The sequence below is a fragment of the Gallinula chloropus genome (assembly GCF_964237585.1).
Source record: "Gallinula chloropus genome assembly, chromosome: 15".
NCBI classification, from domain to species: Eukaryota; Metazoa; Chordata; class Aves; order Gruiformes; family Rallidae; genus Gallinula; species Gallinula chloropus.
Genome location: NC_140100.1, coordinates 3,979,487 through 3,997,623, shown reverse-complemented (window position 1 = coordinate 3,997,623; position 18,137 = coordinate 3,979,487).

Below are 18,137 nucleotides of genomic sequence, written 5' to 3'. Positions count from 1 at the left end.
CTCCGAGGAGCCGCGGCCGCCGGTGCGCTGGGGAATGGATGGCGGGGCGGGGGGGTGAGGGGGGGGGGGGTGATGCGCGTTCCCATCTTTGCCCACCCGGTTGTGCTGTCACTGCCGTGGCTGCAGCGGGGATTCTCACGCAAAGGGCCTCTGCCGTGGTGCGGGATGCCAGGCAGGCGCGGGGCTGGGAATGCGGAGCCGGCACCGCGGGGACAGCCAGGTGCCACGCAATTAGCAAGCTGCACGCAGAGAGACAGCGCTAATTAGGCTGCACAGAGTCCGGCATAGCCCCTGTGTGGGGGTATTTCTTGTTTGGGACGGGTTCCACCCGCTCCCCTGCGCCTTCCCAACGAAGCCCAGAAGCAGCGGGTGTAGGTGCTGGGACTTAAAACATGCATATGTAATGGGCAGTGGCGAGAGGTGAGGCGGCTCTCCTGCTGCTGCAGAAACCCCATTCCCAGGGACCCAAAGCCACATGCATCTTGGGTACCAAACAAATCCCATAGGGTGCCACAGCATTGGTGCCACACAGGAGCCAGACCCCACAGCAAGTGGCTGTGTGGGCAGCGTCCCCAGTTGCCACTGGCTGGGAGCCTTGTGTGCAACAATGGCACCGTGCTGGCCTTGCTCCTGTCCCCCAGCAGCCTCTGCTGCTACTGAACACAGAACAGCCAAGACCCAGCCCTGGATGCCTGGGGGCTCCTATAGGCCACCACCCTTGAGATTCGCTGTGGCTGCACTGAAATGCTCCTGGGGCCCAGCCTGCCCCACGCCTCCAAACACCGAGGCTAATTTCCAGCCTTGTACTAACGCCCTCCTCTTTTGTATCTGAAACCAGCAGTGTCTTAATTAACCTTTTAATATAATTAGCTCTTTTTATAATTAGGTCTCCCGAGTCTTCCAAGAGCCAGAGCATGATGGGGAGGGGGAGATCCATGGCCTGAAACCAGAGGGGATGCAGACCCGTACAAGTACAGCCGCATCAGGAGGCAGAGATTGTTCCTGTATGGCTGTGTGGTGCCACAGCTGCACCACTGCACGCTTGTACAACGGCACGGCTGCCAGCCGGTGTGGGTTGCAGGACCACCCGGCTGTGTGACAGTACAGTTGCAGAGTGGCATGGCTGCATGGTGTGATGGCTGCAGGGTGGCACGGCTGCATGATGTCACAGCTGCGTGATGTCACAGCTGCAGGGTCGCACCGCTGTGTGATGGCACAGCTGCAGGGTGGCACAGCTGCATGATGTCACATCTGCATGATGCCACGGCTTCTGGGTGGCATGGCTGTGTGATGGCATGGCTGCGTGGTGTGATGGCTGCATGATGGCACAGCTGCGTGATGTCACAGCTGCAGGGTCGCACCGCTGTGTGATGGCACAGCTGCAGGGTGGCACATCTGCATGATGTCACATCTGCATGATGCCACGGCTTCTGGGTGGCATGGCTGTGTGATGGCATGGCTGCAGGGTGGCACGGCTGCATGATGTCACAGCTGTGTGATGGCACAGCTGTGTGATGTCACAGCTGCAGGGTCGCACCGCTGTGTGATGGCACAGCTGCAGGGTGGCACATCTGCATGATGTCACATCTGCATGATGCCACGGCTTCTGGGTGGCATGGCTGTGTGATGGCACAGCTGCAGGGTGGCACGGCTGCATGATGTCAGGGCTGCCTGATGTCAGGGCTGCAGGGTGGCACAGCTGCAGAGCAGCTCTGCTGCGTGATGTCAGGGCTGCGTGATGTCAGGGCTGCGGGGTGGCACGGCTGCAGCAGGACGGGGCTTTGTGCCCTCTCGTGGCTGGTGCTCGGAGGCTGCACTGGGGCTGCCTGGCCCATCCCTCCCAGTAGCTTGTCAACGAGAGGAAATAACCGCGTGCAGTAAATGCGGCTGGAGATCCCTTCCAACTCCCAACGAGGAGGTTCCCCAGGGAAAACGAGGAGGAAAGATTATGACAAGGAAGTGAATCTGTTATCGGGAGCAGTTTGATAAATAAAAACGCATCCAAACTCTGCCGAGCGGCACTTGCCAGCTCTTGTTGGGTTTACGTAAGTGATTAGAAAGAGGAACTGTTTAACTTGGGGCGAGAGCCGGCGGGAACGGCTCCAGCTCCCTGTTTGGGTTGGGGAGGGGGGTGTTGTTGTTGTTGGAAAATGCCAATTTGTCAAAATGGAAATGTTTGGCAAGAATGAATCCATTTTGACAAACTCCTGTGGCAGCAGGGCCAGGGAGGCTCTAGAAAGGCAGGGGGGTGGGGGTGGAACAGCGCACCCACCCTCCTCATCCTCAGCACAGGGGATCCCTCTGGGGTGCAGGGCTGGGGCTGCACATGGTGAGCTGGTGCAGGGGTGCCTTTCAGCACTGCCAGCTCCTCCTGGCACAACCGGTGCTGCTGGATCTCAGCGCTTGCTGCTGCTTAGGCACAGACAGAGGAGCAGTATGTTGCCTTTCTCACCCTCTAAAATTGGGGGAAAAGGCTTAAAATGTGAGCTTGGGGGTCACTCCTGGGGCCTTGTGGCAAGGAGGGGGGGCACTGAGCACCACAGGTGCTTGGGCTGTGTTTGGCAAGAACAATGCTGCTGTGATGAGCACCACGGTGTTTGCACCCAGGACCCAAAGCCAGGCAGGTCCTCATCCTTGGGGAGAGCAGGGACAGGCACTGCCATACCCTATACCCCAATTCTTCAGCCAGGCCCTGCTTGCTCCCAAGGTTGGTGCACACACCACGGTCCCTGCTCTGGGTCACTGCACAAGCTCTAGCACCAGGGCTCCGCACCCTTGGCTCAGCCCCAGGGAGGCTGGCAGCAGTGGGCACAGCCATGCTGCTCGCAGCATGCAGGAGCCAAGCTGCTCCAGCAGAAGCAGATGAAAGTGGGGCTGTCACCAGCGTTATGGATGGGCTGTGAGCGCTGGTGGGGAGCAGCACGCAGACACTGTGGATGAGAAGGGGGCCTCTGCTTTTCCGACCCAACTGACAAGATAGAAGTGCATCAGTTTCACATACTGCATCACCATTGCCTCAGCCCTCCAGCTGGGGTGAGGGTGCTTTGAACCCCTGAGGTGGTTGTGTCCACTGCAGGATGAGGAGGGTCATTTTTTTTTAAAGCACTGAGGTCCCAGCAGTTGGAAGCAGATCCCCAGGGAGCCCCATGACCTGGCTGACAGCTTGACAGCTCCCCGAAGACTGGGGCACTCCAGCAGCCTGGGGTCAGCCAGGAAACCACAGCCACGGGGAGGAAGATTCTCTGTGGAAGGGCTGGAGCGTGGTGAGAGGAACGTGTGACGGCTGCCGAGGGGAAGAGGTGAGACACATCCCAACTGGCTGGGAGCTTCTGTGGCACTGATGCCCAGTGCTGACACGTGAGCAGCAAGAGGGGAAAGCAAGGCAGCAGAGAAGCCTGAAGCTGGACAGTGCCAGTGCTGCTGGGCTGGAAGGAAGCAAGAGGGAGCCACCAGCAGTGGCCCTGCCTGCCCGATGCTCAGCCCATGCAAAGACCGACAACCAGTTTGCCCCAGGACCGCCTTTCATCAGTGACAGGCCAGCCTGGCTGGCTGCGAGGGTCCCTGTGCTGCTGTGGACCCCCCACCTGTGTGCCCCCAGGGCTGGGGATGGCTGCAGGCTGCCTCCTGCCCTACCCACCATGGCTGGGTTGGGGTGACGTGAGCTCTCCCTCCAACCCGCCCAGGCTCGGCTGCTGCAGCGTTTGAGGGATGAGCAAGGAAGTGCCGTGCTGGGGGATGCATCTCAGTCCTGCAGAGGTGGTGGGTGCTGCGCCTGGATCCTGCATCCCTGCCTTGCTGGCGGGGGCAGGCAGCCAGGGCACCCCGGGCAGCGATGGCAGGGCGCAGCTCCCGGATGGGCTGTGGATGCCTTTGCTGCACCAAGGGCTGCATCCTGCCGTAGCAGATCTTGTTTGTGGCAGAGCATCGGCTGGAAGCGCCTGGTGACTGTCTCACAGGGCCACATGTCTGCACGGCAGCAAGAACCCAAAGCCAGCCAGGGCTGTGCACATACATGTTTGACCTGGGAGAGGTTTAGGGGAGGGCTCCCTCCAGTCTAGGGGCATTGTCCCCCTCCTGAGTGCAGGGCTGTACCTGCCAGCCTGGAGGCAGAAGGCATAAGGACAGAACAGACTCCCAGGACTTTCCCCCCCCCAAAATGCCCATGCCCCATGCCAGGGCTCACCCAGGGAGCAGGGGTTAGCCAGCCCTGCTCCAGGCTGACACCCCAGTCCTAAAGCGGGTGAGGTTTGTGCCTGACCCAGGACAGCCAAGTGATAATCCCCAGCAGGGCCAAACAGAACGTCATCAGTGTGGCACCATGTGAGCTCAATACTTCCCTTCCCTGTCCTCTTCCCTCACCCCAAAACCAGTGGGGCAGAGCAGGATGAGCCCCTGGATACCCAGCTGGTCACCCCCAGCACCACAACCCAGCCTCTCCTCCAGAGACCTCCCCTCCCTCCGCTGCAGCAGGCAGGCAGGAGCCACAGCGTGGGTGCTCTGGGGTTTCCCAAAGTTTGTTATTACAAAGAAAGAAAGAAAAGGGCTCAAGGGATCAGCAGGGATGAAAAATGCTTTAGAAACACAGGAGATCATTTAACAGGTCACCTCCACAGCAGAGTTTGCCAAGCTGATAAAGGCAAGCAAACTTATTAAGGCGTGCACAGCTTGATTCGAAACGGCTGCTCCCAAACAGCCAATTACTCCGGGCCGTTCAAATCCAATTAGGAAGGCTGTTTCCCTGATTACAGCGGTGTGTTTTACAAATACAGCACAACTCCTTGGGTTCAAAGAGCAATCCATAAAAGGGGGCTTGGTAAGAAGCAAGCCAGTGCCCACAGCCCAGGGAGGCAAACCCCATTCCCCAGGGATGCGGGTGTCTCTTCCCCAGGGATGCAGGTACCACAGGGGATGGGATGCCCAAGCTCCAGGCACAGTGACTCTCACTGGAAGAGCAACTCTGGGACCGTGCCTAAAGCGGCACAGCCCTGCCAGTCAAGCAGACAGGACCTCTAAGCTGTGGTCCCTCCCCAGCAGGAGCTGGGCCCCAAGGAGATGGGGGATGCCACCATGGCCTTTGTCAGTGCCACCACTCTGTAGTCCCTTCCAGGGTCTCAGCAAAGGCCACCCCTTGTCACCCAGCTCAGCTGGGCATTAGCAAGCCTTTCCCCTGAGACATGGCAAGCACTGAGGCTTACCCACTGGGTATCAAAAAAACAACCAAACAACAAAAAGCAAATAAACCACCAAAAACCACCTGCAATACAATGTTGTGGGGGATTTGCCCTGACCCTGCCAGTGGGGAGAGGCAGAAACCCAGACATGCCACTCAGGACTTTGCCCAAGCCGAGCTGGGACAGAAACGAGCACGAGGGGAGAGGAATGAATCCTGTCTCCCCTAATTGGGATGGTGGGTGCTGTGGCACAGCAAACGCAGACGATCCCCTCCAGACCCCGGGGAGTTCCCATCGCCTAGAGCAAAGGAGACACCAACAAACTCATCACGACGCTCACACAGAGAGTGAAAAATTAACCCGCAAAACTCTGTCCTCAGTCCAAGAGGCTGAGCCGGGCTTGGGGGCGGCGAAGGGCCAGGGCTGAGCTGCGGCTCCAGCGCCTTTGCGGCTGTCCAAACCTTCACCACAACGGCTCCGATGGGTTCGCTTCCAACTCCTTGGCGCGGGGCCACCTCTGGGGTGTAGCGCAGCCCTGTTATTAAAATGTGTGACAGCAGCTCAAGATGGAAAGTGAAGTTGTACATTCTCCATCTGAAACTCCGGGAGGAATTTCAAGCAGGGGGAATGCAATTTCCAGCCTGGAGGAGAGCCAGCAGCACCAGGGCGAGATTTTTCTTAATATGGTTTTGCAAAACTCCAACACAGAAAATTGCCCGTAGCTATAGCAATACTAGTGAGCTGGAGACAGCCTGCTCGGGGAGGAGGCGAGGCACGAGCACAACAAAAACACCCACCAACCCCAACAAGCCCGCTGTGCCCGGCCACTGTCTGGGTGTTCAGCCACCTTAGCTCCCTGCTTTGGCCTGGTCTCTGCTGGGATTTGAGGGCTGAGCCCATGCGGAAGGGGTACGGAGCAGGGAAAGCTGCTGTCCTGCCTGTCTTGGAAAGGGAGCATCCTTCAGGGAGCAAGGGCTTTGGCAGGGGAAGTAATGCCCCAGCTTTGGGCACTGGCAGCTGCCTTGTAAAACTCTCTCTGGGACATGGGGACACAGCTGCCCCTTCCCCACAGCAACTAAACAGTGACAGAGCATTTCACCTAAGGTAAGAGCTGCTGCTGGCAGAGCCAAAGGGAGGATGTGGCCTCTGCCAGATCCTCAGCAGTTGCAGGTCTCTGCTCCCTCCATCAGCCCAGCAGACACACAGGTTTGACAGCTCCACCGTATTCTCACGGCAGCGTTTTGAGGCAATGGTGGGGAGCCTGTGTCCCCCCCCCCCATCCTGGCCACAGGACCCCCAGCCACCCCTCTGCCCCCACGCCAGCCCAGGGAACACTGCCTGCTCACGGCAGCACAGACACTGCTGGCTCCCAGCCAGCTGGAGTTACGAAAGGAGCCTTCCCCTATTTCTGCTTTTGATTTAAATAATCCCAATAAGGGGATAAAGCAGCCAAAACCCACTGATTTTTTTAAAGCTTCAATTTAAAAAATAATATACATGAAATGTGCGATTTTTATTAGGGTAGGCAGAGCTGCAGAGGATCTGAGACAGCCCTCTGCTACCCAAACCTCTGTCCACGGGACACCAGCTATTAACGCTGCCATCCGGAGTGCTCAGACATCCTCTGCACAGCATCCCAGCTCTGCCTAGGCCCTGCTTTCCTTCTTGTTTCCCATGCAAACTCAAACTCAGGGGCTGGCTGCAATTATTCCTTTATTGGTGCCCTCCTGGGTGAAGACGCAAGAGTGACAACGGTTTCACATCATCCTGGGAGCGAACAGCCAGAGGGCTGGGGAGGAGGCACAAAAGGAAAGGCACTTCTTTGTGTGGTCATTTGCTGTTACCCAGCGTCTGACCGCTCAGGTCTGTGGAAGCAGAGGGATTTCTTTATCCTGGCTAGATGTATGGGCCACTTCCAGCTGGGAAAGTCCTCTTTTGAAGGAGCTTAGGTGATGCCACAGGGTTGGATGGTGAAGCATCGCTGTTTGCAGATGGCTGATGGCTGCAGCTGAAGCTGACCACATGGAGCCTGTACGGCTGCAGCCTGCGGGTGGAGCGGGACGTCCGGCACACTGCCCGGTGCCCTGATGGGTTTCAGAGGATCTGCAGCCCAAAATGCCTGGGGACAAGATGGGTTCAGTGCTTCAGAGGTCGCAAAGTCCCTGTGGGGGAAACCATGACCCGTGGGCAAGATGGTGGCACCTCTTTTCCTCAGGTAGCAAGGTCTGAGGTCTCACCCTCAGCTTCTCATTACCAGCCTCTCCTACACCCCTCATCCCCTGCAGTTATTCCTGCCTGTCTGCTACATCAATCTGCACGACAAGCGATTGACTGACCAGCCAGGGGTATCTTGACAACTACTTACCCGCTCTTTACAAGCTTAGTAACTTATAATTATACGTTCATTGCTGAGATCATTTGGAGTTAATTACATGCCAAATAGATGTATCTCTAATGTGCTTGGAAGCATCCCAATGAAGGCTCTGAGCAGCCCATCAATACGCATGCAAACACAGGTATTCGTTCTGCTGGGTGTTTCACCACCCAGCGCTTATTTTCAGGTCTCAATCAATAACATCATCCCATCTGGCTCAGGGAGGGATGCAGCATCGGTTCAGCTCTGAGGGAGAAGGCACACACAGGGGAATCTCTCCTGGCTGCCGTGGGCAAGACCCAGCCCATGGCAGTGCCAGCCCAAGCCTGGTAGCAGCGTGGCTTGGATGGGGCCAGCCTGGCAGATAAAGCAGCATGCTGCACCGAAGTTACCCATTTCTTTCTAAAATGCATCTATAACAGGCTATTAATACGACCACTGTGTGGTTTAATCCCACTTTTTTAGCTTAAAAATGGAGCTGAGCCCATTGTACTTTTGCTCCTGCTGCTGGGCTGGGGGCTGCCAGCTGCTCTGAGGCACTGGGACAGCACTGGTGTGGGGCTGAGGGGGCTGGAAGCTGCCCTGGCACCCCACAGAGTGATGGTGGTGCGGGAGGGATGCCAGCTCCCAGCCCACTCTCACTGGCACTGTGGTGCCAAACCCACTGGGGAGAGCCAGGGTGGGGGGCTGGAGGCTGGCCAAGCTCCCCATGTGCTGGGTGGGCAGGGACAGCTCTGTGCTATAGAAGGTAGGCACAGCTTGTCACATCAGAGGGCAAAGCTGGGGAGTTACACCCTAAACACTCACAAAGTCAGGCAGTAAAGTGCACAGAGCTGTTCCCAGCCAAGCAGCCAGCTGCTGCAGCTGGGGCACATCCTCACCACTCACTTCAGCACACGGGCTTCCCCCAGGCTCCACACCACCTTGCCCAATCATATAGAAACCAGCTTTTTCCAAACAAATCAGTGTCCAAGCTTGCTTTTTAAAAAAACAAACAAAAAACAAACACAATCCCCTCCCCCCCCCCAAAAAAAATACCAACCCCAAAACCCAGCTGGGGGTAGGGACTTGTGCTCATTTGCCTTTAAAATAATAATGTCACCAGTGCAGATGGCCACATTTACAGCTCCACGAAGGTCTGGCATGCCCACTGCTAATGCCTTGCATAGGTGGGGGGTACCTTTCATTTGATTCTGGTTCAGCCAAATATTCAGTGGCCAAAGGGGGAGGAAGGTGTAGGGCCAAGGACTGGAACATCTGGAGCAGAGCTGAGCAATAACGAGATGCAAAGCAAAGTTTTAAAGAAAACGCCTCAAATGGATGGAGGGGGGGAAAGCAGAGTTTAAAAGGCTCCCTGCTGCCAGCCAGGAGGGAGGCAGGCTCCTGAGAGTCCTTCTGTCGGGCATTTGGTTGGGGGTTGGATACGTTGGGGGAAAAAAAAGAAGTGGTGTTGAAGTGGGAGGCTAAAACACTGGCATAAACTCCCAGCTGCACCCCAACCCCCAGGAAAACCTGCTGCTCTGCTCCAGGCAGTGTGGACACCGGAATTTAATGCAATAAAACCTGAGTTTCAGAAGTTTTCCAGGAGGAACAGAGGGATGGGGTTGTCACTTTGGATCCGAATCCTGACTTTTAGCCCCCACAAGATCATAGAATCATAGAATTGTAGGGGTTGGAAGGGACCTCGAGAGATCATCGTGTCCAACCCCCTGCCAAAGCAGCTCCCTAGGACATATCACTCAGATATTCAAGACCCGTCTGGACGCCTATCTCCAGTGATGGAGACTCCACCCCCCCCGGGCAGCCTGTCCCAGGGCTCCCTCACCCTCACTGGGAAAAAGTTCTTCCGCATGTTGGTGCAGAACTCCCTGTGCTCCAACTTGCAGCCATTGCCCCTTGTCCTATCCCCACAGACCACTGAAAAGGGGCTGGCTGATTCCCCCTGCATCCCCTGCTTAAGATAATTATAAACTTTAATTAGGTCCCCCCTTAGTCTTCTCTTCTCAAGGCTGAAGGTGGGGATGGCCCTACTCCCTGTGCCATTCCAGAGGTCTCCCTGCATCCTGTGGTTGATGCTGAGTGGCCCCTGGCCCACAGCAGTGACTGCAGGTGCCCCAGCATCGCACCAGCTCCCTTTCCTCAGCGGTCCCACCAGTAGTGTTTAACCCATATATAAGCACAATGCAACTTCTTGGTCTACTCTCATTGTCTATTCCAGTCTCAGTTCTGCAAAACCCCTACGACAGCAAGATATTGCACCATTAAGAACAGCTAATGAATGGGTAATGAATGGGGTAATGAATATAACGAGCTAATACTCTCATTCCCCAACCAGGGGCAGGCATCAAACACACTCACGAGTTACAGCTGCCAAAATCAAAGCCCAAGCAGCCAGCCGGTCACACAGAGCCCCACGACCCTGCCTTCCAGGTGAAAGCCACCAAGACCTCAGGTCTCACCCCGGAGTGAGGAGAGGCTGCTGGAATAGATCCAGGGGGAACACCGCTGCCTGCCGGGAGCTGCCGCCGGCACAAGGGCAGGGTCCAGGTCCAGCCCCGGCTGCTGTGCCTCACCCAGCAGGCGAGGGCCGATCCCGCTCATCTCTCATCATCTGCGATGCACATGCTGAAGCAATCAGCAGAGAAAGGCTGGAAAGTCTCCAAAGTGGGAGAGGATGCAGGGTACGCTCGGGTTCCCGCAGCCCCCGGGGCTGCAATACCTCCTGCACCAATAAACTGCAGGTGCTGGAGGATTGCGAGCACTTGCCCAGGCACTTCAACAGCCTTCGGATCCTGCCTCCTGGTGCCCTGGCCCCTTCCCCAGCTCACGCACAGCAGGGATGGTATTGGGGAAGAAAAGCCCCATTCAGAGACAAAACCTTCCTGCGATGAGGATCCCCTTTCCCCGGGACAGCGGGCATCTGGTTCCTATAGCACAGGCACCCACATGTGCTGCGTGACCCTGCAGGCCCCATCCCCTCCCCAGAAAGACAGGTCAGCACTCCCCAGCACTGTGGGAAGGAGCTGGGGCTTTGTCTGGAGCCAGTCCGATGACAGGAGCTTTCAGGCAAATCACCCGGGCTCTGTCGTGTCTGGGGGAGATGGAGCCGGGACCGAAGCTGCCGGTAACCCGAGGCTCATCAGCCCAAGAGCTCTGCCCCACTGCAGAGCTGCCCCAGGGGCCCTCAGACCAGCATCACTCCACACAGGCTTGTGGTACCCACCAGCATCCCATGCCTCAAATCTTCATCCCAATGTTTGGGTGCTCGTGCTCTGGGACCTGCCCATCATTCCGCACACCAGTCCCACACACAACCATGGGGAGCAGCAGAAGTCCCCATCCCTAGCCCAGTCTCATTCACCTGTTCTTCTACCTCCTGTCAAACACAAGCCCCTGTGGGAACTTCATGGATAAATCCATGGAGCCCCCCCCAAAGAAGGGGCGAGTCAAGCCCCTCACTGGAAAGAGCGTGGGAGCTTCCCCACCAGCTCACTGGGCTGCAGCACCCTCCCCGCAGCCACCCAGGCGTGGTGAGGGACATCCTTGTCTTGGGTCTCACCCATCACCTCACCCAACTTCCCAGCACAGACAAAAACAAGCAAGCCCCTAAATCTGAAGTGCTGAGAACAACTCTCAGGATCACACCTCAGGGGTGAACCCTGACAGACGGATAGGTGTCTGTCTGACTACTGCACCAGGGCATGAGCCACCACTGCAGTACTGGGAGGGGACCAGAGCAGTCCAGCATTGGGGAACCAGCACATTCTGCAAGCACCTCCGCATGCTGGGGGTCTCACACAGCCAGAGCCAGGCTTTTGCATCCCAAGCTGCCTGGATGAGGCTATAGAAGTGGAACAGACAAGCCAAAGGCAGCTGGGGAGCTCAGGCACAGGGGCCAGCAGCCCCCTGAACAGGGACACGTCTGGGACAAACTTGTGGACTCTGCCCTGGCAGGAGCTTCCAGGGCATCCCTGCATCCCTTTCCCTCGTGCCATCCCCACCTCTGACCCTTGTGCCTGTCAGCTCCTCAGAGCACCCTCTGCCTCCCCAAAACAGCCAGCACTGCCCAACAGGGCGTGGGGGGACACCTTGGTGCTGGGAACCCAGTGATGTCCACCCACCCCACACAGCACCAGGCACAGAGCCGGGACTTGAGGCCAGCCAGCCCTCCCCCAGCCCCTCCCCCCCCCCACCCCCCGCAGCAGGACCCACCATCCCAGGGCTCATGTGAACACCCTGTGGTCATTTTTAACCTCAGATCTTTGGCATTATTAATAACATACATGTGGGTCTTGCTTCCCCTATGGGATAACATCTGGGGGATATTCATCACGGCCACCGCGGGCTGCAGCCCCACGCTCTCCCCGCAGAGCAGGATGGGTCACATCTGAGTACCAAGCTGCTTGATGTGGAGTCATTAGCATGCACAGACTTCCAGCCCAATTACTTGACAGATGAAATCAAGATCTGTTGGCCTTATTGTTCGCATCTGGAGCGCTGCATCTGCCCACACCACTCCTCCTCCTCCTCCTCCCCAGTCCAGCCATGGCTGCACCAGCATTGGCTTCATCTGGATGTTGTTTACCGTGGCTTGGTGTATGGGAACATATCAAACACACCATAATACAATTAGCCCTACACAACAGCAATTATCCACAGCACCTAGAGAGGAAAGGATGCAGCATTTCCCAGCCCTCCTTTCCCTGCCCGTCTGTGGGGAGAGGAACCCACTGATTTTCCTCCCCTGAGCAGCTCTTAGGAGAAGCCTTGCTCTCCCAGTGAGCATGGGGAGAAGCCCAAGTGGATGACACCACAACCTGTCTGCAGTTCCAGTTCTGCAGCCAAGCCGCTGCTATTCTACCAACTGATTTTACACAAAGGAGCAATTATACTTCGTTTCTACCCATTAACACATCCAACAGCGTGGAGTTTGCTTTGAGAGGAGGGAGGGGGGGGGAAAAAAAGGAGGTTGCATCAGAAATATTTGAGGTGCTGAAGTCAGCACGCAGGTGTTGGGGCTGATGTGGAGCCCGGCAGCGTGCCAGCGCCAGCCCAAGCAGAAAGCTCCTAATCCCAGCAATTACAGCCCATAAACGTGGGTGTGGGGATGGGGCTCACACCCCAGCACACCCTGGGCAGCGCCAGCCACCACAGCCAGTGGGTTTGGCTTTGCCCCAGAGCCTCTCTGGGAGCTGTTAATTAGAGGAGAGGAGGTTAATTCTTGCCACGCGTCTTCTGTTGGGCTTTGCTGCTCTCAAGGAGCTGAGGCTTCACCAGGGGCTCTGCTCTGCTGCAGGACAGGAGTGTGGGGTCTCTCCAGAGGAAGCCCCAGGTCCTCCTGGGCCATCACCAGGGTTGTGGCAAGAGTCAGCTGTGGGCAAAGCACAGGGATGGCCCTGGCTGCTGCATCCCCAGGGCAGAGGTGCTGGTGTCCCCGTGGTGGCTCACCCACTAAGCAGGAGAGTGGCCACCCAGCCCCACAGCGGGCACAAGGGGCTGCCTCAGAGTCGGAGCAGGAGAAGGAATTTGGGCTTCTTCTTTCCCCCTTTAACCCATCTGTCCTTAATTTCTTTGGGGGTTTCACTCCAAATTCTTTGGATTCTGTGGCAAATGCTTTGCAGTCCTCGGCTCAGCTCGCCTTGGTGGCTGCCCAGCTTGGAGCTGCCTGCAACCAGAGCAGGGTGAAGGGGAAAGAGGCCATCCTTACAAATTTAACAACAAATAATCCATGTCTGACCAGTATCACCAGTGGCAACAGGAACCTTGACTGGGGATTGTGCCAGCACATCCACCCATGCAAGGGACAATGGATTTTGAGGCAGGGAACACCAGACTGTGCACCAGCTCCAGTTCCAGTCCACGTGTGTCCATCGCTATGTGCTGTGCTCCACACACAGACCAGGGCCCGGAGCTACAGCCCATTTTTGCCAACACCTGGCCCAAGCAGTGCCCATCCTGCCTGGGAGGCAGAGGCACAGCCAGGCTCTCGCTGTGCATGTCCTTTCCCCTAGAAGACTGCGGAGCCAGGAGGCAGATGTCACTCAGGCGTGCCAGAGCTCTGGTGGGAGGTGTTGCCATTTGCTCTTATCTTTTGTAGCAACAAATCACTTGTTTTGCCCTAATTTCACAACTACAAGATGGTAGCTCTGGGCTACGAGCAAATGCAAATGTCTCTGTCTGGGGAGCAAACCAGTGCAGCACAGGCACCCGCCCCCACAAAAGCAGCATCAGTATGAGGTACACCGCAGTGGCTGCTAATTAGCTGCTAATTTTACAGACTTCTTTATGGTTTGCAGCCAGTTAACCTTTCCCGTGGGCTGGAGCCCTGCAGCCAGAGCTCTCCTGGTGAGCACCAGGACGGCTCCGCAGCAGCTCCCCGGGGAGAGCAGGGTAGCAGTGCCAGCAGCAGAGCAGGACCACCGGCGCCAGCTGCTGACCCACGCCCAGGATGCTGGGGACAGCCTGGGAAGCACTGGGAGGCACTCACAGCCCAGCTGAGGCTAAGCTCAGGGCAGTCACTGCTCCCTGTCCGCACTCCCACCTCTCTGGGATGTCAGGATCCCAAATATACCCCTCCCTGCTGTTGTGCAAAGCAGATATTCACATGATACTGGGCAAAGATGAACCTGCTCCAACAGTGACCTGCACCAGCCCACATATCAGTTCAGTTTAGGCCCGGATTTGGAGATTTCAGCAGTGCCTTGGCTTGACACAAGCTGTCTGCACAAGCACGTTTCCTCCCCAGAGCCTGCGTCCAAGCCACAGGTCTGATAAGTATCAGGATACCACGCTGGCCTCAAATGGAGAAATTAAAGGAATACCTTGCATATTTTGGCGACTCATGCATGTGAGCAGCTGTAATTGAAGACACGATCTGTCTCGCCCTGCAGCGTGTATTGGCAAATCACAGCCTCTCATTACTTCCCCGAGTTTAATCTGCATCAGGGCAGAGGCGTTCGTCTCTCCCAGGGAGTCCAGCTCCCAAGGGATGCCTGAGAAAGGAGAAACACTCCAGGCTTATCCTCACCCATCGTGCAAACACCCGTGCTGAGAAAGCCCGGTGAACACATAGGACGGGTGTCTCAGCACATCTGTGTGTGCTGCACAGCACTCAGCACCGCTGGGTTGTGCAGCACAGGGGTCTGCAGGGCACGCAGCCCCTGGGTTTTTCTCCCCATCCCCCCAGTACCATGCTTCCAGGCTAATGCAGGACAAGGCAGACAAGAAAGAAAGAAGAAAATCCCCCAGTCAATGACAGTCCCATCCAGTCTGTGCAGCACGGGAGCCCCAGGAGTGACCCAGCTTTGCAAGGAGCAGCCTCCAGCTCCAGGAAGCCTCGGGACATGGGGACATCGTCCTGTGGGCAAGCTGGACTGCACCAACCACCACGCTGTGGAGGGAAAAACCCTCACCAAGAGGCTCAAGGGAGCACAGCAGTCTCCTTTCCAATGGAAAGCCAGCTGAGAGCTGCAGCCCCCTCTTCAAATGCAGCTGGCTCCCCTGGAAGCTCATCGCTGCCTGCATGGGTCCCACCCCAGATGGACACAAGCCCTGGTGATGCAGTTGCCAACAAAGATCTGCTTGGGCTCACAGCTCTCTGGAAGCCTCAGGCACACACAGAACAGGCTGTTCACCAGGGAGCCAAGGTGTATTTAGGGAGAAGGTGCTGGAGCCCTGCTGAGCAGCACTCCAATCACCCTCCAACCCAGACCAGGGGCTCTGTGTTGCAGCTCCCACCCCACAGCCAACATTTCACCCTCATGGTTATTAGCATTTACATAGCATCAATTGTTCAATCTTTAAAATACACAATAAAGCACACAAGATCAGAATGCAGCTCAGGTCAATGTTTGTGTCAGGTCCCTGGGCTTTGCTGTGCCCAGCTGAAGCATACACTCACCAGACAGAGGGTTTGCACCTGCTGACTCCACCATTCTCTTTCTGGGTAGTTGTGGGATCACTGCACTGACAGCCACTCCTAAGCACACCCTGCCCCAAACTGCAGCTTGGTCCATTGCAGGCTGCTCCCTTCTTTAAGCCTTGCCCTGGGCAATGCCGGAGCCAGGTGGAGCTACTCAGCCCTTCAGTACCCATAGAGCCAGCCCTCCCCTGTCCTCCCTGCTGCAGGTATTAGCCCTGCTCACCCATCAGCTGTGCAGGCAGGATCAGGCCCCAGTACTCCATTTCTGCAGGGCTGTCAGCAGCTGGGACCACCCCCCCAGTTCACACCCAGTTCCAGCACAGGTCCATGCACCAGTCAATGGGGCATCTCTGTGACTGATCCATCCAGCTCAGCAAAGTGACAGGACAAGGAGGGCAGAGCTCTCCGTGCCCATCAGGTGGCACTTCTGGGCTGGGAAAGGATGCATTTGTCCATCCCTCAAACAGAAGGTGCTGCTTTTAGGCAGGTCATTAATTACAGCAAGCTTTAAAGAGCTGGGGAGATGATGCAGTCAGTGTGATGAACCAGCCTGCTGGGGCCCTGGGGAGCCTGCGAGGTGGATGAAGATAAGAGCTTTTTGGCACTGCAGCAGCAGAAGGTGTTTCCCTGCCTTGAGGCACGCCAGGCTGAGCACCTGCAGAGCTTCTGGTTCCCATTCAGCAGTGCCACAGGGCAATGGGACAATCTGGACCAGCTCCAGAGCAGCTGCTGGTGCCCACCTCCCTTCACGGATGAGCTGGAGGATGGAGAGAAGCAGATCCCTCAGGTACTGGATAACCCAGGAGGGTCAAAGTTTCTTTGAGCACTAACCCCATGATCCCTCAGCCCGTTTCCATCCCAGCCCTGCCCAAGCTGGAGCAGCTCAGGCAGCCGGAGCCCACTGGTGTGTCCCATGTCCTACCGGAGCAACTGTGCCTGGTTGATGCCATCCCTCTGCTGTGCGTGGGCTGGAGAGGAAAGGTGGACAACCTCCAGGATAGCATCTTAGGAGCCATCAGTTAAATGAGCAATTTTAATTAAGTGGAATCTAAGTAATGTCAGGAGAGATGACAGAAAACACTCCCCTCAGCCCAGCCAGCAGAGAAGGATGTATTTCATGAGCTTCCTTAGCCTGTGACCTGTCACCGACCTCACCCACGCGTGTGCTTGTGCACCCTTGCACGCTTCCACCCACAAGCCCCACTCCCTTCCAGCCAGACTTCCTGGGAAAAGAGCATACTGCCTGATTTCCATCCTGCTGTCTGGGATGGGGAGCAGTGTGGTCAGGATTAGCTCATCCACACAGACAGCGGGGAGCCGTGCCATGCGGCGTGCCATGCTCCCATGCCTGTACAGACAGACAGACATGGGATGTGACTGGGAGAGGCAGCGCCTCCCGCCCGCATTACAGCCCTGCCAGAGCCTCGATGCTTCACCCATCAGAGCCAGGGGCTTAAATTAATCTGAGATTAACTAGTTTGATCTCTTACTTTGAATTTAATGCGCAGAGAAGTTAATTTCCAGCAGAGCCGTTGTGCTGCTGCCAGGCACAGCCACGGCCATAAAATACCAGTCCTCACTCAAGACGTCAGAGGGGAACAAAGATAGACTGTGATGCAGAGAAGATGCACGCATTTAAAATAATCTCTGAAGAATGCACCACAGCCCTGAAGACACATGTCTCCAGCGTCTCTCCCCAGCCGATCTTTTCCTCTTTAAACCGTCCACATCGCTTATTCCCTCCCGGGGGTGTTCCGCTCTTTATTTTGCATCTAATAATGAAGCAGTTCAAACCCATCACCTCTTCCCAGTCCTTCTGGGGGAGCCCCTCACTGGGTGCCGCTCACCAAGCTCCTGGGTTCCTCGGAGGTGGCCTCTGCGCTGCGGAGCACCCGGAGGGAGAGCCCGCGGCCCCGGAGACAATGTGGGTTTTTCCAGAACTTCTTGGCATTCCTCCCACAGCTTCCCTCCTCCTGAAATTAAAGGATCGAGCCGCAGCAACCCCTCCATCTAAATTAAAACAAGCTATATTTACTGTTCATGCTAATTGAATTACATTAACTCCGAGCTGGATGATAAGCAGAGCCGTCCCTTGCAGTTCCTGGTCTTAATATGTTTAGCATTCAGACAAATGCACGCCAGTGTGTCATCGTGTTTAAAGCAGAGGAATTTGGTCCTGGGCTATTTTCATCCTGCCCTGACAAGGCTGGCCAGGAACCTCAGGGGGGGGTTCAGGGGTTGTGGTGCGGAAGCACTGGTGAGTCCAGCACGGTGTTTCTTCCTCCAGCCTTGGAGAGCAGAAAGGCTTCCGGAGGTAGCCCGTGGTGGGTAGTGATGGCAGCACGAAGAGAGGCTTGAGGTGATGCCAGTGCTGTGTTTGCCCTGAGCAGAGTGCCTTGGGGAGCAGGTATCGGGGATGGGAGAGGCTTCTCCCCCATCTCTATGATGGGGCAGGACCCATCCTCACCCTCAGGCTGCTGTAGGATCCAGCCCCTGTGGTGCCATCGAGGTGGGTGGGGAGGGACACAGCTCGTACAACCCACCCAAAAGTGGGGACACTGAAGGGGTGACAGGACAGAGGTATCGGTGGAAAAGCAGAATGTGCCATCGGCCCTAACACCATCAAGATTAAATTAACCTGAAAAATTTAGGCAGGAGGCTTCAATGAAGT